The sequence below is a fragment of the Oryctolagus cuniculus genome, chromosome 3 (genome assembly GCF_051225735.1).
Source record: "Oryctolagus cuniculus isolate XC-2025 breed Fujian yellow rabbit chromosome 3, ASM5122573v1, whole genome shotgun sequence".
Lineage (NCBI taxonomy): Eukaryota > Metazoa > Chordata > Mammalia > Lagomorpha > Leporidae > Oryctolagus > Oryctolagus cuniculus.
Window position 1 is genome coordinate 131,454,001 of NC_142869.1, and position 25,712 is coordinate 131,479,712.

Consider the following 25,712-nt stretch of genomic DNA (forward strand, 5'->3'; position numbering starts at 1 on the left):
AAAAGTGAAAAGGTGATAAAGTAGGATGTGACAAATTAATAAGTATCTCAGAGAAATCTTTTTTTGTAATTTTTTATTATAGTAAAATACACGTAATGTAAAATTTAACATCTGATGCATTTATAAGTGTACATTTCAGTGACAGTAAGTGCATTTATAATGCTGTGGAAAAATCACCAGCATCCACCACGAAACTCTTTTCATCTTGCAAGTCTGAAACTCTGTATCCATTAGAAAATAAGACTACATTGAGCCCTACCCAGAGCCCCTAATTCCACCATTGTACTTTTTCTCTGTATGGTTTTGATTAAGTGCTTCATATAAAAGGAATTGTATAGTATTTGACTTCTTGTTACTGGCTCATTCACTTAGCAGAATGTTCTCAAGGTTTCTTCATGTTGTTGCATGTGCCAGAATTTCCCTCCTTTTTCAGGCCAAATAATATCCCATTATAGGTATATGCCACATTTGCTTACCCATTCCTGTGTCACTGGTCACTTGAGTTGCTTCCATGTTTTATATCTTATTTCTTTCTAAAGATTCATTTTATTTATTTGAAAGACAGAGTCACACAGAGAAAGAGAGAGAGAGGGAGAGAGATCACCCATCCTGATTGACTCCTGAAATGGCCGCAGCCACCAGGGCTGGGTCAGGCTGAAGTTGGGAGCCAGGAGCTTCGTCTGGGTCTCCTACATAGGTGTAGGGTTCCAAGCACCTGGACCATTCTCCACTGCCCTCCCAGGTGCACCAGTAGGGAGCTGGAGCAGCTGGGACCCAAACCAGCACCCCCATGGGATGCTTGTATTGCAGGTGGTACCCCCACATACCCCCACAATGCTGGCCCCTTGCATGTTTTAACTACTATGAATAATGCTTCTATGAGTATGCATGTCCACGTGGCTCTTTGAAACTTTGCTTTCAATTCTTTTCAGTATTTAACCAAAAATAGAATTGCCGGGTCATATAATAGTGTTATTTTTAACTTTTTGAGGAACCACCATACTCTTTTCTATATTAATTTGTACATTTTACTTCCCTACCAACAGTGCACTAAAGTTCTGATTTTCCCATATCCTCCCCAAAGAGATATTTTCTGGGTTATTTTTGATAGTTGTCATCTTAATATGTGTGAGATGGTTGAGTTCTTATTGTAGTTTTGATTTGCATATCCCTAAACTAATGAACTCAAGCCCTTCCTTTCTTACTAGATTTTGCTTTTTGACCTTTATATGGCTTAAAAAATCAATCATCTGTTCTTATTTCTTCAAGAGCTTGGAAGTGTACCTGGCTCTCCATACACACTAGCAGCCCCTCATGGAGTGTGCGGTGCCTGTCTGTAAAGCATGTCCCATGGACATGATGTCACGCATGTGCAGTTCCTGAACAGAATGTCGTGATCCTCCTAGTGAGCACCTTGGAAATGATCTTACGGGGCCAGCATTGTGGTGTAGTGGGTTAAATTGCCACCTGTGATGCTGGAATCTCATATGGGCCCCGGGTCATGTCCTGGCTGCTCCACTTCTGATCCAGGACCCTGTTAATGGCCTGGGAAAAGCAGCAGAGGATGACCCAAGTGTTTGGGCCCATGGCACCCACGTGGGAGACCTAGATGAAGCTCCCAGCTTCAGCCTAGGAGAGCCCTGGCCATTGAGGCCATCTAGGGAGTGAACCAGCAGATGGAAGATCTCTCTGTCTTGTCCACCTTTTTCTCTTTGACTTTGTCTTTCAAAATAAATAAATAAATCTTTTATAAAATTATCCTACTTCTTTCTATATACCAATGTTTTCTAAGTTTTTCTCTTAAACATTTCTCTAAAGTTGCAATAACATTTTTTATTGCCTCCTAAGTGAATCATCTTCTTTATTGTTCTGAGAAAGTATAGACTTTGAGAGCAGTAGTTGTGAGTGGTTAGTATACGCTATCTGAAAAAGAAGGTTTCTTAAAGTCTTAGACAAAGCTATTGGGATTATAGCTCTATAACTACTTCTCAACTTCCACGATCCAAGGCTGTAATCTGTTTTTTCCCCCCTTTGGTAGTGTTCATCTAAAATCCTGAAACAGCTTTTATATTAATTGAATGATTATTGCATTAGTTAACTATCCTTGTTGATTCCCTGGAGAACCTTCTTTGAGGAGATAGGAATGCGTAGTCAGGGCTGTATACTTAGAATTGTCTTTAATGCTATCATATCGTGAATTGGTAAAATAATTGTATATCACTTTTCTATTAAAAAGAAAAAACATAGAATTATTATCATCACAACTTGATTTGACAGGTGAAAGGTGTGTAGGTTTCTAAATTCTGCCATGATAATTTCATATTCACCCATTTCACAAATGCTGAAATGTAATTTTATGAATGTGAAGCTGTGGCATGTGTTTAAAGGTGTTATCATGGTTTCATTTGCTTTTGGGTGTTCTGAGTGGGTGAAACAAAATTGTCCTCCTGAGTCTTCTGAACTTCAGGCCAGGTCAGACTGGGAAACCCCAGACATCCTAATAACATGGTGTAGCCGGGCAGTTACAGTTTAGGTGAGCTGGACTTCTTACAACTCTGCTAAGTAATGTTTATTCCTTTAACTGTCGGCTTGATATGCCCACATTCCCAGGATACACCTGTCTCATCCAGGAAAGGGCACATGCTAACACCTCACCCCATTTGTCCGGTTAAGGTGCCACCTCCTACCTCATAAAAGGGGCTGAGGACAGGGGAGAGTTCTTTTTTCACCACAGACTATGGCATCTCTCTCTCTCTGACCCACTCATGACCTGTGTTACTCTCTGTGGGATGGCCCACATTCACCTGTGAATGTGTATTTTCTGCCTCACCATTAAATCATTAAATAAATCCTATCCATACAGTGCCTCCACTTAGAATTCTCATCTCTGTGTGAGGCAAGAACTTGGAGTAAAAATTAACATGCTCACATCATGATGGTGTTTAAATTCCTACCCCAGACTCTTGCCTCCCACAGAGATGAGAATTCTAAGCAGAGACTAGTAATACAGGCAGATAGGAACACGACTTACATAACAATGAGAGCATTCACATGCAAATGTCGGCTACCCCACACAGAGATATGCCCATCCTATGAAGGCTGCCCATGAAAGAGAGAAAGAGAAAAAGAGTATGGTACCTCTAAGCATGGCCACTGAGGGAAAGAGACCTCTTTCCCACTCTCATTCTCTTTTATGAGGTAGCAGGTGGCACCCGGATTGGATATACAAATGATGTGGGATCTTAGCACGTGCTGTGGTCCTGGATGAGACAGGTGCATTCTGGGAAGGTGGGCATATCAAGCTGACAGTTAAAGAGAGAAACATTACTTTGCAGGGGTAAAAGAATTCCAGCTCACCTAAACTTTAACCAACTGCCTAGTTACACCATATCACTAACAGTAGAATTTCCTTTCACTGAATCAGCTTCTCCAGAGCTTTGGCTGTCTTGGCAAGAGCTTGTCCCTCTGTGCACCGTAGCTCCCTTTCTTCCTTCTCCAGTCCCCAGGATGTGTGATCCCTAGGGCCACAAAAGGAGGAAGAGGAAATAGACTTTGATCCCTGCTGGTGTGTACTCAGAGAACCTGCTCCCAGATTCCCCTGCTCCGTTCTTCTTTTTCTCTCTTTCTTATTTCATTGTCTTCTTATTCATTATCTGTCCACAACCCCAGTGAGACAGCAAATGAACCCATAGTCAAGACTCTTGCCAAATTAAAGCTCTGAGGATTGGCTACATGAGCCCTTTGCTCAAGGGACTCAATATTTAATGCGTCCATGATTGGGTTAATAAAACAGGGAGCAGGTGACAAATTTACTCTATGGAAGCCCCATGCAGGAGAGTAAGCATTTGAAAGAGCTGAAAAGACATACTAGAGATTCTCATTAAGCAGCATGGTTTAGCTGAAAGGTCACAAATTAAATTTAATGTGAATTATGCTAAGGTAATTCATATTAAGAAAATAATTTAGGCATGTTCTATTATTTCATCACTTCATATTGCTTTTAGAACCATCTAGAGTAGAGGAGGCAATGCTTGCTATTCCTTATAACAGAAATTTTAATGATTTATTAAAACAAATAATTACCTCAACTATGTATGTTATGAAAGCACATTTTCCATGGTAATGCTAAAGACAGAGGGATAAAAAAAGCAGAGTGGGAAAAAGTAAAGATAAGGCACTGTCATTGCTACTATAAATCCTTCTTGCCAAGTACCCATTCAAGTATTTCCCCAATATTCTTACTTTATACAATTCTTATGGTGTCTTCTATATTAGTGAAACTCCATTGGTAAAAAAAATTTTGAGTTCAATTCCTCATATATCTTTTCTGTTAACAGTTTATATCCATGTATTACATACTTTTATTCTGCAAATGATAAAGCATTTAAAAATAGACATTTCTATGGCATAAAATAAAGCTGAAATATACTATCATTTATTTTTATTAAGGGTATAAACCTTTTAATCATATAATATAATCTTACATTTTTAGTGAGCACAATATGGTTTATTATTTTAAACCTTAGCTTAATTCTTTATGATACAGGGATTTGAAGGTTCGCTTCCAACTAGTTCATTATCTTTCTCCTCATTGTTATTATAATTTATGTGCAATTAATTGCAACCATTTTAAGGAATAAAACCTGCTGAATTTTAATCTAAGTAACTTATTTTAGTATTTTCTTTTAATAATAAGTTATAGTTAGGACTCAATTCATTATCAATGATAATGATAAGTAATGTTTCCAATAGTTTTCTTGATTATTTCAAGCATGTGTGTACACTTATTTTTGTCACCCCTTTTAACCACAGAAGTGTCAGTTCTAACAGTTTTTGTTTGGATGTGCTTAACATCATTAGCTCTATCCTTAATCCTGGTTTTCTTGACTGGGATCTCTTAAAAGCATCTGCCCATCAATGAAACAGTATAATCTTGTTTGTAAATCTACTTGACAACATGCAGAAAGTGACAATATGCAGAAAGTGAAGAATTGAGTGTGAGTCCTGCCCTGAGGGTAGGATTCTCACCAAATGTTTCACAGTTCCATTTCTCTGTGGTGTAGGGAATGCACCAGTGAGAGTTCAGATAATAAGCATTAACATTGCCTAGTTCATTTTTAATGTATTTCATGTGGTTTTAACATTTTAGGTTTTTAGCTATGTGTCATTTATTTGCTGTTATATGGTACGTATTTTTAATATATAACATATACATATAATCACCTATCACCTAATGACATGTCAGGTTAAAAATGAACCACGTGTAGGATGATAGTCTTACTTTATGAGTATACTATGATATCTGCAGAATGATGAAATCCCTTGACCACCTATTTCCCAGAACATATTCCTGTCATTAGATGCATGGATGTACTTAATTATATACTTATTTATTGTACGGAGAAATTCTCATATTCTCCATTGCTTCAGTGGCGCTTGTGGTCCTGACTCTATCAGCCCTTGTTGATTTATTGTTTAAAGCAAGGCTCCGTAACACTTTTCTCCAAATGTTATAATGGAAATGTCAGTTATGGAAAAAGTAAACAAAGTAGATTCTCTTAAAAGGGGACTGAGGAGCTGAAATCTCAGGTGCTCTCACCTGCCTTATCACTTTAACAACAGCCACTTAGCTCCCTTTCCAGGCCAAGCTGGCAGAGCAGTTTGATGCAAGGTAGGAGGGAAAGCTGTCCCTTGAAGTTAATATCAAGTACTGTTATGCTTTCATCTTAGGGACCCCGATGTTCTTGCCAATGATCACCTTTTCCTTTTAACCTTTCTTTAAGGAAAGTTTTAAGCCAATTCTCTGTTTGATCTTTTGCACTGTTCAGGAACACATGGAATATATTTAGGATGATAGGCCCACTCCCAGTTTCAGTTTACTTTCATCCTTTTATTTTCTTTTGCTTTGTATTTCTTTATTTTATATTTGCTTTTGAAATGAAGGTTGAGTGTTAAGGCACAGGTGATTAAGCTGCTGCTTGGGATACCTGTATTCCATACGGGGGTGATGATTTGAGCCCTTGCTCCTCTGCTTCTGATCTAGTTTCCTGCTAATGTACCTGGGAAGCAGCAGATGATGGCTCAACAGAAACCTGGATAAAGTTCTGGGCTCCTGGCTTCCACCTGTCCCAGCCCTGGCTGTTGTGGGCATTTGGGGAGTGTACCAGTGGATCAATCAATTAGTCTCTCTCTGTCTCTGTCTCTGTCTCTCTCTCTCTCTCTCTCTCTCTCTCTCTCCTTCCCTCTCATACTCTCCTTTTCAAGTAAAAATAAGTAAATAAAATAACAAGTTAAATTTACCTTAACTTCCTGTATTAGATGTCTTAAATTACCTTAATCACTTTTGGAATATGAGCCAAGACTTTGAAAATATATTCCCTTTTGTTGGTCATAAGTTAACCTCAAGTATTTTCTAAATAAATGTAAAATAAGGTAATTCAAAAGTCAATGAGTACTTATGATTAATTAAAAGGCTTTGAGGGCAGAAGCTAATAAATCCAGCATTGTTAAAAAATCTTTTTTCCCCCACAAAAACTGGAAAATACAGAATTGTCATTCATTGTTTTGTAGAATTTTCTTGGTCAGTAATTCCTACTTCAGAAAAGAGAAACATCAGAGCTCTCTGATTCTGAATTGGAAGTCACTTAATGTAATCATGGTTTTTGTGTTGTTTTTGGCAACAACTTTGGGGTTTTACTGCTGGGATTACTGGGAGAAGAGAGGTTCTTTACTCTGGAACTTGAGGTCAGTTGTGGTTTGGAGAATGGCAACTTACAAAGGTATATAATGATAGCTCTTGTCATTGTTGAAGTTGGACAGCAGTATTAAATAGCTTTTATGCGAGGAATGTACAGTTTTGCAGGCACAAGCCCATTGTTGCTGAGCAAGGCATTATGTTGTGACCCAGTTCTGAAGTGGGGTACTCATTACATGTACCTCACTGCTTTGAATCCCTGAACTCATTATTTAGCTCCTGCCTTCCTCAGAGGAGTGGCCCATCAGAAATACTCGATGGCTTCACACATTGGGAGCTGGAGAAACTCATAGATGACCTCCTTGACGTTGGTTGGCCTCTCCCCCAACTGGCATCCATTCTTCCAAGAGCAGCTCCCATGTCCTTTCGGCAGTTTGCACTTCTGCACTCCTTACCTGTGTGCTTGGGTCAGGTTTCAGCCCAACTGGTTGGCTCAGACTGTGATGATGACAATGACCTCAGTGCCTTTCCTTGGATTGTTCTTCCACAGTTGCTGGTAGACAAAACAGCTTTTGCAGAGGCTAGTAATTCCATGCATACCATTGAGTGGGAAAGGGAGACAATTTTAAATAAACTATCCAAATAAAACCTCATGTTCTGGGCGAGCTTGGGGCAGCTGTTAAGATGCCACTTTGAACACCCACATTCCATATCAGACTGCCATGTTCCCCTTCCTGCTCTGCTTCTCTGACCCAGCTTCCTGCTAATACACACACTGGGAAGTAGCAGGTGATGTTGCACGGATTTGGGTCCCTGCCACCTACGTGGAAGATTCGGATGAAGTTCTAGGCTCTTGATTTCAGCCTGGCCCAGTCCTGGCTTTGTGGGTATCTAGGGAGTGGACCAGCTGATGGAAGATCTCTCTTCCTCTTATTTTCTCGCTGCCTTTTAAATATATATAAAAATAAATAAATAAAGTGCCCAACCTCATGTTTTGTCTTCCAAGTTGAGTATTCCCATGTGTTTGGAAAAAGCCCCTTCTTTATGATTATTATGCTTTGTAACTCTTTGTAATTACACTGGATGGTGCCTTGTTGGGGTTTTAGAGTTAGTGGTATTTTCCATCACGAGAGGGTTCAGGGTAACTTCACTTGGACTTTTGAGAAATATGATCAGAGTAGGAGAAAGTGAGTGGAATGATTTTGTTTCTTACAGAAAAATCCTTTTAAAAATAGGCATATGCTCTATGCATTTAAAAATGTGGGGAACAAGGGTGTTTTTTTACTTGCCTTGTGTTTATGTTTGTGGCATGGTCTACAGCCGAAACTTCTGTTTGTGGCACCTTGCTTGTCCTTGCCTTGAACTTAAAACCCTTGAACCTGATCTGAGGAGCAGATTATAAATAGCTCTCCAGGGTCTTGGCAGTGGTCAAATATTGTACTATAATTAGTAAGGTTTATGTCTGCTCTTGTCTTTCCTGAATTATGGCTGAATGGTAAGCATTAGTGCTTTTATTAGTTCCAGGCTTTGAACAGTTAACAGAATTAAGTCATATTATAGGAACTTATATGAATTCTTTGAAATAACAATAATTGAAAAGAATAAACACTGAGTTGGGGGAAATGCAGCATTTAGCTGACTCGCCACTTAGTTTTTTAACTCCTGATAGTATGGTGAATTAAAATGGAGAACTAGGGGCAGGCATTTGGTCTAGGGTGCAAGCTGAGGGTCAGGTCGCTCATCATCCTGTATCAGAGTGCCTGGGTTCGAATCCTGGCTCTGCTCCAGATTTCAGCCTTCTGCCATTGCAGCCCCCTGGAGGCAGCAAGTGATAGCTCAAGTAGTTGGTTCCCTGCCACCTACATGGGAAACCTGAATTAAGTTCCTATCTCCTGGCTTCAGTCTGGCCCAATCTCAGCCCTTGTGGGCATTTGGAGAATCAGCAGATGGGAGCTCTGTCTGTCTGTCCCTCTTTTTCTGCCATTGAAATAATTAGATTTTTTTTTTTATAAAAGAAGTAGAACTTGAAATTGGAATCATACGGGTGTGTTCTGGCACTTGATTTTTGAAACAGACTGAGTTTATAATTGATATAAATTATGCAAATTTCCTTGGGCCTTGGATTGTAAACCTGTGAAATGAGAATGTTGGGAGGAAGAATTAAGGGCTTAATAATAACATTGGAGACAACGAGTGTGAAATAAATACAGGAACAAATCAAAGTGAGGAGGTGGGAGTGGGTGGCTGTACCAGCCCAGCTGCTTGTACAGGAGGAAACAGCATTACTGCGGGTGGGTGAGTGGGAAGCAGCAGAGCTTTCTGCTTTGTAGCTCCTAGGGCATTACAATAGAACATAAAGATGCAGATGGTGAATGGATAAGTTGAAACATGTCTGACCCAGCAAAGGCCTAAGGATCCTTCACTGAAATAGCACAACTTTATAATGAATTTCAAAGAAATGCAGCCTGAGAGATCTATAATATATTATATGCCCAAAGAGAGAGAGAGAAGGTAAAGCAAGAAATAATATTTAAAAATATATGTCTAGCTAAGCGTATAACTATACAAATATGTATGAGGATAGATACAAATCTATAAACATAGATATCTGTCGAGTTATTTAGTTAGATCTTTTAAAGGTTTAATTAAAAGTAAGATTTCTGAGCAATAAAATACCCTTGGGAATATTTAAGAGTACTTTTTTTTCTTTTCTAAAAATACCAGAATTTTTTTTCATTGCAATATAAAATCATCTCATGTAATAATGTAGTATCACTTGAACAGTTCCAAAGGTTCTTTCCTTCATAATCCCAAGTGTTTATTGTAAAAATATTTGCAGCCAAGAGCAAATTAAGTTTTTGACTATTAGAAAATTTCATCCTTTTCTCTAATATTTTTGTGACCTAGTAATGGATCAATTGTAATACTTTTTAGTTTTGTTACTTCATAAATCAGCATTAAAGGCCGGCACCGCGGCTCACTAGGCTAATCCTCCGCCTTGCGGCGCCGGCACACCGGGTTCTAGCCCCAGTCGGGGTGCCGGATTCTGTCCTGGTTGCCCCTCTTCCAGGCCAGCTCTCTGCTGTGGCCCGGGAGTGCAGTGGAGGATGGCCCAAGTGCTTGGGCCCTGCACCCCATGGGAGACCAGGAGAAGCACCTGGCTCCTGGCTTCGGATCAGCGCGGTGCGCCGGCCGCAGCACGCCGGCCGCGGCGGCCATTGGAGGGTAAACCAATGGCAAAAGGAAGACCTTTCTCTCTGTCTCTCTCTCTCACTTTCCACTCTGCCTGTCAAAAAAAAAAAAAAAATCAGCATTAGAAGGTGGTAAACACACACATTTTCTGCTATCTTCTTGTTCCTCTTCAATAAAATAAGTCATTAAAAAGACTTTAATTTCATATCATTGGCAGTTCTCCATTTAAAAATATAACTGTTTATGCAGACATTTTAACACCTTTTGTAATCTGGTGCCTCTAAACATATCCCCAATCATATTAATAATAGAAATAAATAGATAATACTATAATAAATAAATAAATATTAATAATATTAATAAACCCTGCGGTTGAAAAGTCCTATTCTACCCATCCTCTCTGAGAGTTTTTTTTTTAACCAAACACCCCCATTGGGATAAACTTTTTTTTTTTAACATTTATTCATTTATTTGATAGTCAGAGTTACACATGTGGAGAGTGAAAGAGAGAGAGAAAAAGAAAGATCTTCTATCCACTTATTCACTCACCAAATGGCTGCAGTGGCCAGACTGGACCAACCTGAAGCCAGGAGCCAGGATCTTCTTTCAGATCTCCCAAGTGGATACAGGGGCCCATGGACTTGGGCCATCATAGGATACTTTCCCAGGTGCATCAGTAGGGAGCTGGATCAGAAGTGGAGCAACAGGGACGTGAACTGGCAGCCATATGGGACGCCAGCACTACAGGCAGTAGCCTTTACCCACTATGCCACAGCACTAGCCCCTAGGATGAATTCTTAATTCCTAATTTTTTACCTTCACCCCATTAGGATGAATTTGTAATTCAACCAGGAAAGAAACCTTTCTTGATAACTCCCATCCATCATAATTTTGCTCTTTTCTTTGCCCTTATTTTCTAAATCTTAGAAAGTAACACCTTATTTTCTAATATTTCATTCATTATTCTATCTGTAAGAAAAGTACAGCAGAGAACTGTATTGTTCAGATAGTAAAGTTTTTCAGATACTATTAATATATATGTATGCTTCATATTTTCTTATTTATTTGTTTACTTTTTTTTCTTAGTTGTGGGCAATGGATATATCTTACTCTTAGAGCTGTGTACCCAGTAGTCTATATTGCCAGATCACAAAGGATCTTCACAGGTCACAGATTTCTCTGTATGGAACCATCATCGGAAATTACTTTTCACCTTTTTTTAATTACTATTAACTGCACATGTTTATGGACTACCATGCAGCATTTCAATACATGTATATAATGTGTATTGATCAAATCAGGGTACTCAACATTTGCCCTTCTTTTACTACTTTATGTTTGTGGCTGTGGAGCTTCTTTTTTTATTTGCTCATAAAATGCATACTAGGTTATTGTGAACTGCAGTCATTCCACTGTGCTGTGTGGCACTAGGATCTTTCTCCTTCAACAGAGCTTGGTTTGGTGCCTGTTACCCAAGCTGTCTCTGTTCCCCTCTGCCTAGCCCTGCCTCTAGTCATTACTCATCTGTGTTCATAGAGAGCTTTTTCATTTCTGCATATGATGAACAATGTGTGATATTTTCTTTTCTATGTATAGTTTATTTCACTGCAAATGACAGCATTTCATTCCTTTTTATGACTGAATTGTATTCCACCTTGTATGTACTCCGTATTTTCATTATGCATTCGTCTGATAATGGACACCTTGGTTAATTCTGTATCTTGGCTCCTACAGACAGTGCTGGAATACACATGGTATGGCTGGTATCTTTTTGATACAGTGATTTCCTGTCATATATATATGATATATGACATATGTATGACAGGAAACCATTGTGTGTGTGTGTTTGTGTGTATACACACACATACATATCCATATTCAGTAGTGAGATTATTGGATCAAGTGGCAGTTCTGTTTCTAGTTTTTGTTTTGTTTTGTTTTGTTTTTTGACAGGCAGAGTAGAAAGTGAGAGAGACAGAGAGAAAAGTCTTCCTTTTGCCATTGGTTCACCCTCCAATGGCCGCCGCGGCCGGCGTGCTGCGGCCGGCGCACCGCGCTGAACCAAAGCCAGGAGCCAGGTGCTTCTCCTGGTCTCCCATGGGGTGCAGGGCCCAAGCACTTGGGCCATCCTCCACTGCACTCCCGGGCCACAGCAGAGAGCTGGCCTGGAAGAGGGGCAACCAGGACAGAATCCGGTGCCCCGACCGGGACTAGAACCTGGTGTGCCGGCGCCGCAAGGCAGAGGATTAGCCTGGTGAGCTGCAGCGCCAGCTCTAGTTTTTTTTTTTTTTTTTTTTTTTTTTTTTTTTTTTTTTTAAGAAAACCTCTATACTGTTTTCCGTATTGGCTTTCCTAAGTTACATTTCCATGAGCAGTGTAGATGAGTTCCACTGTCTCCATATCCTAGACAACATTTTTTATTTTTCTCTTTTTTATAATAGCCATTCTGACAGGGTGCAGTGATACCTAATTGCATTTTATTTGCATTTTCTTGATAATTAGTGATATTGGACCTTTTTCACATATCGGTTGGCCATTTTTATTTCTTTTTTTAAATACTAAGCTAAACAAAAGCATCCTATAGACACTGTAGCTTCAAAACTTGGAAAATTTCAGGGTTTTTTTTATTGCACTATCATGGAAACATATATAGACTTTTAAATCAGCAACAAGACTCAGAATTGAATTCAGTAATTTTTCTTAAGAAGGAAGTTAACAGTGAAAGAATAAGTACGTGTTGGAAGCTAGAGTTCTCGCCTCTTGTTAATGACTCCAAAATGAATTCCCACATTTGGCTTTTGTTTTAAAAAATATTGTTGGCCCTGCTGTTTTAAGTTGTTCTTATCAATGACTGCCTTTAGTCTTTTTACCTAAGTAATTGTTCGACAATGTGGAAGACCAGTTCACTTGATACTACACTTGATCTTAGCCAAAAGGCCGAGAAGTGATTGGAAGACATTCAAACCCAGTACCCAAAAGTGTGTGTTGTCAAGAACCGGTTTGTGGACTAGGCAGCATGCTAGACAAGGTTATTGGACAAGTAAATACCATTCTTAGAATTGTTCTGATTTGTGCCCATTCACTTACAGTCAGGAAATGAACGCAGTGACCTTAGCATTGGATGGCAGCACAACATCCACCAAGGCTCAGGAAAGCATTTATTTGACTTCTGTTGGAGGCCTCTCTCATGATTTAAACAAAACAAGACTGATCCAGACGTGAATAGCTCTTTAAAGTCTTTTAGGAGGGGCCTCTTTAAATTCTGAAGGGAAATACCACATTTTATTTGTGAGGTTGTATCTCTTGTTTTAAAGGAAAGCTAAAACAGACACAGTGACAAGTAAAGGGAGAGGAAAAACGACCAGTTCTGAGCGTCAGCCATCATGCGAGGTGTTGAGACAGATTCTCTTAGCTCCTGAGTACACCTGTTGTGGGCAAAGAAGTGAAGCTCTGAAGCTTTCTGTCACTTGCTTTGTGTTATAAAGTAAATAGTGAGGAAGCCAATCTTGAGAGTAAAGACTTTGGGCCTCTAAACACCATACTTGGGATAGGCCATTAGTCCAGTATTCAGTCGCCGCTTGGGACACACACATCCCATACCAGTGTGCCTGATTCAAGTTCTGGCTCCACTATCAATGCAGCTTCCTGCTAATGTGCACCCTGGGAGGGAGCAGGTAACAGCTCAGCTGGATGCTGCCACCCACACAGAGACCTGGTTTCAGTTCCAGGGTCCTGGCTTCAGCCTGGCCTAGCCCTAGCTGTTTTGACCATTTAGGGAGTGAACTGGAAGATAGAAGATCTCTTTCTCTGTCTCTCTGCTTTTCAAATAAAGTAAAAATAAATAAATAAAAATTTAAGAATAAGCACCACATTCCAACATATCTGACTTGACAGAGATGAATTAGGTATATTTTGCATCTACTTTGTGTGATATTAATGTAGGTGATTTAGCTTTCTTTTGGTTAGCATTAACATGAAGTACTTTTCTTGTAGACAGCATACAGTTCAGTCTTGCTGTCTAAATCCAGTATGACAGTCCTTGCCTTTTAATTGTGGTGTGTAGACTCATTTGCATTAACTGTGATCATTGATATGGGTAGATATTAATTTATCATCTTGCTATCTTTTCTGTTTGTTTCTTTTTTGTTTGTTTGTTTTTCCTCTTTCTGTCTCCTTTAGGGTAATTTTTTCTTGTGGTGATTTTTATCTTCTCTGTTAGCTTTGTAAATAATAACATTTATAATTAGATTTGTATGTATCTTTAGCTTGTCATAGCTTACTTTCAAGTGATATTATAGCATCTCACATGTAGTATAATAATGTTAAAATGTTATTCTTACATTTCTTCCCTCTGGGCCTCTGTATATTATATATTTTATTTATATGTGTATATGTGTATTATGAACTACAGCAAGCACTATTCTTATTTTGATTAAAAAGTCAGTTGCCTTTTAAGGTGATTTAAATAACAGCAGTTTAAAAAAATTTTTTTGACAGGCAGAGTTAGACAGTGAGAGAGAGAGACAGAGAGAGAGGCCTTCCTTCCGTTGGTTCACCACCACCCCCCCCCCCCCAAATGGCTGCTACAGCAGGCACACTGCGCTGATCCGAAGCCAGGAGCCAGGCGCTTCCTCCTGGTCTCCCATGTGGGTGCAGGGTCCCAAGGACTTGGGCCATCCTCCACCGCACTCCCAGGCCACAGCAGAGAGCTGGACTGGAAGAGGAGCAACCAGGACTAGAACCCAGCGCCCATATGGAATGCCGGCGCCGCAGGTGGAGGATTAACCAAGTGAGCCACGGCGCCAGCCCCTGTCTTGTGTTCTTTATTCCTTTGTGTCCATCCGTATTTCCATCTGCCCAAACTTCTTTTAACTTTCTTGGCAGTGCCTGTCTTCTATATTTTATTTAACCTTTGTTTCTGACAAGATATTTTTATTATATCTAGAATTGTAAGTTGATGGATTTTTTCCCATAAAGATATTTCTGAACTGTATTTTTTGAGGTTGATTGTTGATTGCATTGCTTTTGATAAAAAAAAAAAAAGAAACTTTCATTTCTGTATTCCTTTGTACTCATTGCATGGTTTTCTTTCTGTGTGAAGATTTTTCTTTCTCGTTGATATTAACTAATTTTGTGGTGTTGCGCCTACTTTAATTTTCTTCATTTTTCTTGTTCCTGGGTTTCTTTAAGTGTCTTGAATCTGTGGTTTTTATGTTGTCCTCAAATTTGGAAAAATTTTAGCCGTTCTATCTTCAAATGCATACTTTGTTCCTACTTCTCCCATGGGAAAAGTTACACATACATAATAAGCCCGTAAATGTTGTCCCACAGATCACTGGTGCTTGGTTTGTTTTAATTTTTTTCCTGGAACTAACACTGTGGCTCAGTGGATTAAGCTGCCAAGATCCCATATCAGAGTGCTGGTGTAAGTCCCAGCTGCTACACTTCTGATCTAGCTTTGTGTTAATGCACCAGGGAAGGTAGCAGATGACCCAAGTGCTTGGACCCTTGCCACCCACAATGGGAGATTCTGATGGAGTTCATGGCTTCTGCCTTTGGCCTGGCCCAATCTCGGCTGTTGTGGCCATTTGGAGAGTGAAGTAGCTGATGGAAGAGCTCTCTTCTTCTCTCTGTTGCTCTGCCTTTCAAAATAAATAAACACTTTTTCCCTGTTTTATTTTGGATAGTTTTTTTTATGCTCCCAAATTCACTATTTTGTTTTCTGTACCTGATAATCCAAATAGTGTTTTATTTATTTATTTGATCTAACCTGGTGGTTTTTATCTCTGGAAATTCAATTTATGTCTTTCTAATGTCTGCTTCATAACGTCTCAGCCTTGAATATGTGGAATACAGTTATATTGCTATTCTGGTGTGTCTTTTTTTTTTCATTTGACAGATACAGTGAGACAGTGAGAGAGAGACAGAGAAAAAGGTCTTCCTTCCTTTGGTTCACCCCCCAAATGGCCACCACGGCCAAAGCTACACCAATCCAAAGCCAGGAGCCAGGTGCTTCTTCCTGGTCTCCCATGTGGGTGCAGGGCCCAAGCACTTGGGCCATCCTCCACTGCCCTCCCAGGCCACAGAAGAGAGCTGGACTGGAAGAAGAGCAGCTGGGACTAGAACTCGGTGCCCATATGGGATGCCAGCGCTGCAGGCGGGGGATTAACCAAGTGAGCCACAGTGCTGGCCCCTATTCTGGTGTGTCTTTGCTAATGTTAACAGCTGTATGTGTTCCGAGTCATTTTCAGTTGGTTGGTTTTTCTTCACATGAAGAACCATATTTTCCTACTTATTTATATTTCTGGAATTTTTTTTGTTGCATACTGGTAGATTTTACCTTTTTTGAGTGATGGATATTTTGAATTCCAATAAATATGCTTAACCTTCCTTCTGGCATCATTTAAACTCATTGGATCTCTTGGCTCTTGCTGTTTAAAAAGATTTTTTTTAGTTAGAAAAATGTAGCATTTGGTCTAGGGCTACTTTTTGCTCATAACCAAGGAAAAACCTTTCTTTCCTCAATATCTCAAGAAGTTTCCTAGTCGGATTCATGTGAACAGGCCCTGTGTGAGTTCCAGATACTGTTCCTTCCAATCCTTTACAGTAGTTCTGTAGGGTTTCTTTCCTTGTCCACATGTGCACTGATCAGTATTCTCCTGAATACGTAAGGCAGACCCTGTACACATCTCTGGTTCATTCTCTGTGCAGTTTTCTCTTCTTTACTGCTCTCTCTGCTGCTGCTTACTGTAAGCTCCAAGTGGCCCTTAACTCCCCAGCTCCAAGAGTCTTCTGGGCTCATTTGTAGTCTCCAGTGCTCTGTGCATGGACCAGACACCCTCTTAGGGCAGTAAGCTGGGGCAGGCTTCTAGCTCATCCCACGTGCATTCCCTCTCAACCCTCATTGTCCTTCAGTGCATAAAATCTGCTGTCTTGAACACTACTGCTTCATATGTTTTATCCAGTGTTTTGTTGTTGGAGGCAGCAGGTTCAATCCATTTTCTGTTACTCCATCTTGGCTGAAAGCTTAAGTAGTAGGTGTAATTTCTTCAACTGAAGCTTTTTTTTTTTTCTTCTTAAATCTGGCAGCTTTTTAGGAGATTGTTCCTCTTTACCTTGGTTTTTAATTTTTTAGAACCGACCTTTATCTTTTATCACAAGAATATGGTTTTCATAAGTATATTCTTTGAATTGAATTTTCTTAAATGATGCAAACTGGAACAAATGAGACAGACAGACTTTGGGTCCTTTTTTTTTTTAATAAATTTATTTATTTGAAAGGCAAAGAGAGAGATGTTCCATTCACTGGTTCATTCCCCAGTCTGCAACAGCCAGGACAAGGTCAAGGTGAAGCCAGGTGCCAGGAATGCTATTTGGGTTTCCCACGTGTATGGCAGGGACCCATAGACTTGAGCCATCAAATACTGCTTCCCAGTTGGATCTGGATTTGCAGGCGTCCCAAACCACAGTTTACCCTGCTGCATTACAACTGTGACCCTGGATCTCTGGTTTTTGTCACTTATGATAACCCTGGTGTGGAAGAGGCTCACCAAAGCCAGTGTAGCCAAATAAATGCTATCTTTCGTTAATTCCCAAGTTGTACAGATGGTGGTTTAACTTGTGGGAATCTACTTGATAGTTGGCTATGATGTTCTCTTACATAAAGTAGAATGGCTACTTTTTGTTTTGTTTTGTTTTGTTAGCACCAGTAAGAACTCCCAGAATTCAGTAAATGCCAAGGATATCTAATAAAGAGACAAATGTTTGAGGTGACAGCTTTTTCTGTACTGTTGTTACTCAAGGGTTGGAGTATGGAACAGTGATTTCTGTAAGCGTAGTCCCACAGGCCGTGACTGTGCTCTTACACATGGGAGCTAAGGGGAACTTGTCTTCCACTCTGTGAAAATGACTGTCGTTTTCTTCACTTCACATTGTGAGGCTTGACTTTTAACGTAGTTTTTTTGTTTGTTTGTTTTCATCAAATGGCAATTGACATATATTCTCTCATCTTTTAAGTGGTAGCCTGTGCCATGACTTTTCTTTTGATGCCCGCTAGGGGTTTTTCAGTCAACAGTTGTCTCTTGGACATAATGGTGTGCTTTCACCAATCAGATTTAGAGACATAGTTCCTAACCAGTTCTAGAAAGGAATTAGTATGTTTCAGGGGAATAAATGCCCTCATTTGTTGGATAAATAGTATCAAGCAATTATTATCTTTCAGGCGAGTGCTGAATTTTAAATGTGTTAGATAAAAAGTCTTGATCTTTGTCCTGTGCCCAGGAGCATTTGGTGGCAAATGATCTTTTTAACACATTGTGATAATTATTTGCTGATTTGATCATGTATGTACCAGATGCTATTGGAGGCTGTGGGTTCCCAGCAGTGAATAATTCCCTAGTTTCATAGAGCTGGCATTTTAATGAGGGATGATGGTGAGGGGCATGGGGGCTTAGTGAGTGCCACGAAGATGAATTAGGACAAGGGGATGGGGCTTTTCAGTGAGAGAGTGTTGCTTTTGTATGATGGTCAGGCCTTTGTAGTAAGCAGATGTTTAAGCTGGAGCCTTAAAGAAAGTGAGAGGACGTGTCACCCGGATGTCTGAGGACAGACTGGTTTTAACAGAGGCAGACACAAAAATAAGAAGAGAGAATGTGCTTGTGAGACTGAAGAACCACGGAAGTCAGAATGCCCAGGGCAGTAAACAAGGGGAGAGTGACTGGAGCCCAGCTCTGTAGAGTAGAGGTGTGGGGGAGCGGGGGCTGGGCTCAGCAACCAAAGAAGCTGGGTCTTTGCAAGATGTGCAAATGATGTTTTTTCCTTCTGAGTGAAATTCTGAGTAGATGACAAACACAATGGCTTTGCCCTACAAAGCATGGGTAGAGAGAAGTCCTGGGGCTTCAGTGGGGGGAAAACAGAGGCTGTTGAAATAAAGTCCATGGGAGAGATGGAGTGCTTAGGTGACGGGACTTGTCCTTGTTGGGTGGGTAGTTGTGGGAGTGTGAGCTGGTTTAATTTGGGAGATACGCTGAAAAACTTATCCTAGGCATTTGCTGAAGGACTGGGTATACAGTGTGATGAAAGAAAGAAATCAAGGTTTGGAGCCAGAGCAACTGGTAGGGGAGGGTAAGACCACGGTGGGATCAGGGCATCTGGGTAGGGTTTGGGAAAGGCAGAATTTGATCTCATACCTGTTTTATTTCATGTACATGTTAGACATCAAATGGAGAAGTCAAGGGGATAATTAGATTGGAGTTTTGAGGAAAGGAAGTAGTTTGGGCTATACAAGACTTCATTAAGACAAAATTAAAGTAGAAATACAGACTTATGCACCTCCGTCAGTGCTGGGCAGCGATAATATTTAATGTTATCCAGTCTACACCACTATTAGTGCAGGTGGAGAATCTAACGCCCAGGAAGTAGAATGAGGTACCCAAGGACCACACATCTTTGGTGGAATCTGCCTGGAATCCGCATCACTGAACTCCTCATCTTGTACCATTTCCAGCCCAGCACACAGCCCTTTGTCTGTGCTATAGCATGTAGTAGGGGGAAAAGAAGCTGAGGGTGGTAAGTAGTGGTTTTAGGCCATGCTTGAGATTGCAACCTGGAACAAACTTCCTAGGTTGTAAACTTGGTTACATGCCTACTGTGTGACCTTGGATAAATAACATAGCTTCTCTGTGCTTCAGTTTCCTTACTGTAAAATGAGATGGATAATAACACCACACAGAGACTTGAGAAGATTAATGACAGAGCATATATAAAGCATTTCAGACCACACTGTGATAGCCTAATGAAGCTGCAGCTGTGATTTATTTCATTATTATTCTAATTAACTAGTAAGGAACTCCTCACAAAGCTGTTTTCATTTTTTTTAACCTGAGTGTTCATGGCTCAATGCAGAACAAGGTTGTCTGCTAAATGGTCCCCCTCTAAGATCTCAACTTCAGAGTGAAAGCTAAGAGCCTTCATTACAACTTCTGGAGAGCAGAATTAGCTCAATGTCTGGGGATCTTCAAATACGATGGCTAAGCTCTATTATCAAATTTTCTTAAATCTCTTCTATCCAGGGTTGCCTATTTCTTCCCTGATGTTAGCATCTACTGTGATTGTAATGGGTTGGTAACATGCTCTGCTCTTTGGGATTATGTATTTTGCTCTTTAAATTGTCTGTGTTCTCTGAGAATAGCTTATCAGCCTTCTCATTAAACATTCATGATTCTGTGACATCTCATTCTCTCCACTGATTGCTTTATGGATGTCTTTTTAATAGAGATCTTAATCTTGCCTTTAACATTTTTAGGCAATGGCTTTGTTATCCACACTGTAGCATTTTGTTGATATGTCTTTATGTTTTCAATGGATCTTTGTGTACTAATTAAAACAAGCTCCTGTTTTTAATGTATCATTCTTTGTGTGTGGATAAGAGTTCATATGTGACAATGTCTTGAGGGAAGAATTTAATATTATGATTTATGAGTGAAATTGGCAAAATTTCTGAGGGAATATTGCCATTATTGATTTGTTTTTTAATTATATAGAAGATTTAATGACATACTTTTAGTCAAGGCATGTGAAAGTCTCTCTTTCTTTCATTGTTCAGTGATAATGTCTGTTTATTTCCCTATTCCTTCCTGACATGCTAAATGTCAATCTTGAGATAAACAGAATGAGTTGACAGGTACATTAATATACAAAGGTAGTTAGTCATGGAGGGAGAAAGCAATTGGACAGCAAATATTTAATTTTGTTTAGATCAAGCATTATCAAGTAATTACCATTTATCTCCTTCCTCCATGTATTTGCTTTCATTTTGACATGAATTTCTCCTTGACTCATATTACTCTTCTAACCTTTCCTTATATAACTATAAGTATAATTTACATAGACTATCTTGGATGTGGGTTTTGTCCAGTGTTGTTTGGTGACTTCTTGATTCATATTGTCTGTGGTCCACTATCCTTTTTCACACTCTTGCCATGATCTTACTGTCCCAAGGTCAATGAGACACGAGCTTAGAGAATGCTATTGTTATCTTGTAGTCACAGATTTCCCTGCACTATAGTGACACCTGTCCCAGTAAGCAGAGTACGTTTCACTAAAATGATGCATGAGCATCCTGAGATTATAATTCTTCATCACTACATGTGGCTATCATTTTTGTCTCATCAGAGAATGAGGGGAACCTTACTTTGGCAACTGTGCTCACCTATAAGTCTGTAGACTAGTACTCTCATTTTTTAAGGTTAATTTGTTCATCTTTATTGATTTGAGAGGGACACAGACAGAGACAGAGAGATCTCCTGTACACTGATTTACTTCCTAAATGCCCACAATAGCCAGGGCTGGGCCAGGCCAAAGCCAGGGGTCAGAAACCCAATCCGGGTCTCCCACATGGGTAACAGAAACCCAAGAACTGGAGCCATCACATGCTGTCTCCCAGGCTCATTAGCGGGAAGCTGGATCAGCAGTGGAGAAGGGACCTGATCCCAGGCCCTCAGATATGAGATGTGGGCATTCCAAGTGGTGGCCTACCCTTCTGCTCCACAACACCTGCCCCAAAGCTGGCAATTATTTCAATAGAGTGGAATAAGAGGTATAGGCGAGTCTCCTGAAGTAGGTTATGTGGTGCACAAAGGAGCAGCCTGGGACCCCAGCAAATGTCTTTTCTTTGCCATAGAATCATGGACTTTTGGAGCTGAGAAACTGATGGAAATCATGTAGATCTGGTCATCATTTCACTGATGAGGAAAGGAAACTCACAGACTGGAACTATCTTTGCCAAAGTGAACATTAATAACATGACAGGGACCATAACTAGAAAGTCTTTTTGGCTCTGTGTTACCCTTAAAAGGAAGAGTGGTAGAATAGAAATAGGATTGGGTTTGTAATCCAAAGATGTGGGTTTTATGCCCAGGTTTATTATTTAATAGTAGTCCATTGAGTTTCATTGCTTTTGAAGTTGTTCTTTAGCTCTGGAATTGTGAGTTTATCAAAGACCCTGCTTCATCTAAAATTTGTCATGTATTTCTGTACATTGAATAACAGCATTTTTGATATTTAAAATTTTCTCAAGGTTGTGATTTGATGAAAAATATTGGCTATGACTACTTTTTCTTCTCCTCCCATTTCCTTGAGGTCAGAGGAAACACATTTTTTAACTCCTGTAATTGCATATTATTATCTACTCTGACAGCTACACCTCAGGGTCTCACCTCTCCTGAAAAGATTTATAATAATTGGGCATTCTGTGACCTTCCTGTCACAATAGATGGGTTTTTGAGACTCTGGAAAGATTTTTATCAGCACTGTTTCTCTGTTAGGCCCAAGGAAAATAGTTCACAAGATACCTCAACTTGTGATTTCTACTTGGAGCTACACCTCAGCTTGAGCTGGTTATCATTGTCTCATCAAAGAATAATAAGTGATCATTGTAAAAATGTTAAAAGTACAATAATTACTTCTCAATCTAGTCTACCACCAGGAGATAACTTCCTTAGACATTAAATATACTTTGTCTTTTTAAATGCATGTTTATAGAGTCATATATATGTACATATTTAATGCATTCACATATAATTATATATTTTAAAGGACTAATACTGCATGTTCTATTTGAGAGTCTGTCCCTTCCATTTAATGATACTTTTTATCAATTTCTGTGGTTAAGTTTCTTCTGCAACATTTTTCTCAAGGTGGCCATGTTTCTCTTCTGTATGGAGCACAATAATTTATTCAACAAAACTCTTATTATTGGATATTTTAAAATTATACATGGGGTATATATTTCTTCTATCATTTCAATAGGAAGACCTTTGTGTTTAGAATTTTAGGTAGAAGATAAAATTTGATGGTACAGCATCTGGAAATATCATATCTATTCCTTGACTACCCAGTTGGAAATTTTCCACTTAATCATTTTTATTACTTATTGGCTTCATTAAACTTTCTCTGTAAAACATTTTGACCTTACTTAAAGTTGGCTTAGCATACATATACTGAAATCTGTATTTTCACAGGTAATGGGCTACATGCAAGACAGTCATATGTACATGCCCCAAAGCATTTACATTTTATCAGTTAAAACAGCAGTATTTAATAAGGTAATTGCAGTAGAGTATACATGATATAGGGCAGGGGCTGAAAATTCAAAGCTAACTGAAGCCAAGCAGGGCTGGGCAGAAGGAATAGTGATAATTGGAGACTATCCTTCATCTCAAGGAATCAGTTAGTATTGAACTCAAAGTAAGTTATTAACATGAGAAATGAAATCCAAAATAACTAGATTTTCTGATTTTTCGGAAAAAGCTGGAAATTTATTTTTGAAAAACTCCTAATTCTTGGATGTTGGCAGTAACTATAATTGTTTTTAAAACATGGTCTAGGCCATGGTATAGGTGCTGTAGATCTCATCTGGTTCATAACCTTAAGAGGGGGTAGTTTGGGAGGGCAAGTGGTCAGCAATCAAGGAGTCAGGCAATCCTTCACAAAGAAAAGGCCTTTCCCATACTCCTCTTTTCAGGGTGGTACCTTAATTTATAAAATCTGGAAGCTATCAAGTAGGCAATTACTTCAGGGGAGAGAAAAAAAGGGAGACTAACTGTTATAACTAGATTTATGCATTTCTAAGGACCCCCCAAATGAAATCCTTTTTAAAACCATCAATTTTCTACAGCGCACAGTGAGAGCTTGGTAATACAGTCTGATCAGCAGGATTGTTGCAAGGTCTTTTTCTCTGTAGGTAAACAGTAAATATCTGTACATTGAAATAATAATGTAAGAGATGGAGACGATTTCCATATCACTTATATAAAGCATGGACTGTAGTTGAAGTGTATATGTTAAATATGAATGATGATTCTAGAGGATGGTGGAAATGAAAATATGAAACATTATAATATATCATATCAGGGTATAAGAATGTGAACTCAGCCTCTCTGGTCTGCCTTTTCCTGTTGTTTACTTTGTACCTGGAAGACTCAGTTATCTCTCAGAAGCAAAGAAGGAGCTAGAATGAACTGGACCACCTTCATGCTGGTGACCCTGCAGGCATGTACCATTCCTTAGACTGAGAAGTTAATGACATTGGTCTAACATGCTGGGTTTTTTAAAAGTTCATAATGAATTGCCATAGACATGATCTTGTGTATAGCCACAAAGCTTTTGAGTTGATGACTAAGGATCAGGGAATTAAATCAGCTCTAGCAGCTACAGAGGTTATACCCTTTCCATAAATCCAGGAATTGGTTCTCTGGTTGGGGATTGTGTAGCTTCTGCTTAGGTTGTATGATGTTGTTGCTTTGGCCACTTGGAAGAGCAAAGTGGTTCTTGTTACTGGTTTTCAAGACACATGCTGGATGCCAGTGGAGGTGGTAGCCTGACCTGTGCGCAAGAGAAGCTCTCGGGCAGTGATGGCATGGGGGTGACAACACTGCTGCCTTCAGACGACACGCTCGCTTGCCATATTGATCTTCCGTCCTCATGCAGTTATGGGCAGGGTGACATTAGTATTCATCACCACTCCGCCTCTCCTACCCCTCTTCCCTACAAAGTTTTTGAAGCATCAAAAAGTCCCCAAAATAGAGATCAGCTATCAATATGATACGCCTGATAATTAATTTTTCAAGAGCCCTTTGATCTCATCTTCATGTTTTTCCTCTGTATGTGTTTATATGGCTTCATGGCTTCCGTCCTATGAAACAGCAAATAATGGCTTTAAGTTTTTGTAAAATCCAAGACATGATGATTTATAAAATCCAAGGAACACAGAAAAATAGAAGACTATTATAAATCACCTCCAAGTCTTAGTGCCAGAGACAAAATGCTATCAACTGGGGAATGTCATTTTCTTCATATATATAGGGAGAGAGAAGGGTAGATTAATGGACAGGTAGACATGCATGAATAATTTTATAGCTGTGTATACATGGTATACATGATATTTTAAAAATTAAAGCATTACATTTAATAAAATGAAACTGGAGGGACTTTTGAACTACTGACAGATTTCCATCATAAAGATCTTAGTTTCTGAAATAATTTCTCCAAGGTAAGGTAAGGGGAAGAGTTGAGAACTGTTAGGAGGTTAGAGCTACACAACCATTAGAATTGCTGAAATGAACAAAACTGTAAATATAATGTTAATTAAGCACGTGGTACAGGTAGAACTCTCTTGCACTTTTGGCAGGGAAGTGACATGATACTAACCCAATGGGAAAATATCTTTTTTTTTTTTTTTAACAGGCAGAGTGGACAGTGAGAGAGAGAGAGAGAGACAGAGAGAAAGGTCTTCCTTTTGCCGTTGGTTCAATGGCTGCCGCGGCCGGCGTGTTGCGGCCGGCGCACCACGCTGATCCAAAGGCAGGAGCCAGGTGCTACTCCTGGTCTCCCATGGGGTACAGGGCCCAAGCACTTGGGCCATCCTCCACTGCACTCCCGAGCCATAGCAGAGAGCTGGCCTGGAAGAGGGGCAACCGGGACAGAATCCGGCGCCCTGACCGGGACTAGAACCCAGTGTGCCGGCGCCACTAGGCAGAGGATTAACCTATTGAGCTGCGGCGCTGGCCTGGAAAATATCTCTTACAAGTTAAATGTACCCCTATCTTATGATCCAGTAAGTCTATTAGTGTTTACATGTAGAAATGATAACTCATATTCACAGAAAGATTTGTGTAAGAATATTTACTCGAGATTTATTCCTAATTAAAACACTTAGAAATAATTTCCATAAATAAACTCTCGCAAAAGGTATGTAGCAGAATAATATATTGCAGTTTAAAAAGGGTTTGTTAATATATGTAACAGCATGGACCAATTTCACATCATT

The 25,712-nt window shown here is 39.6% G+C and overlaps 1 protein-coding gene and 1 pseudogene across 5 annotated transcripts in view; one reads left to right on the forward strand and one right to left on the reverse strand.

Annotated features, from left to right (window-relative positions):
• DOCK4 (dedicator of cytokinesis 4) overlaps positions 1-25,712 on the forward strand; it is a 521,894-nt gene that overhangs the window by 156,952 nt on the left and 339,230 nt on the right. The gene's annotated exons all lie outside the window — the stretch shown is intronic.
• Positions 12,763-12,835, reverse strand: LOC127491854 (U2 spliceosomal RNA; annotated as a pseudogene).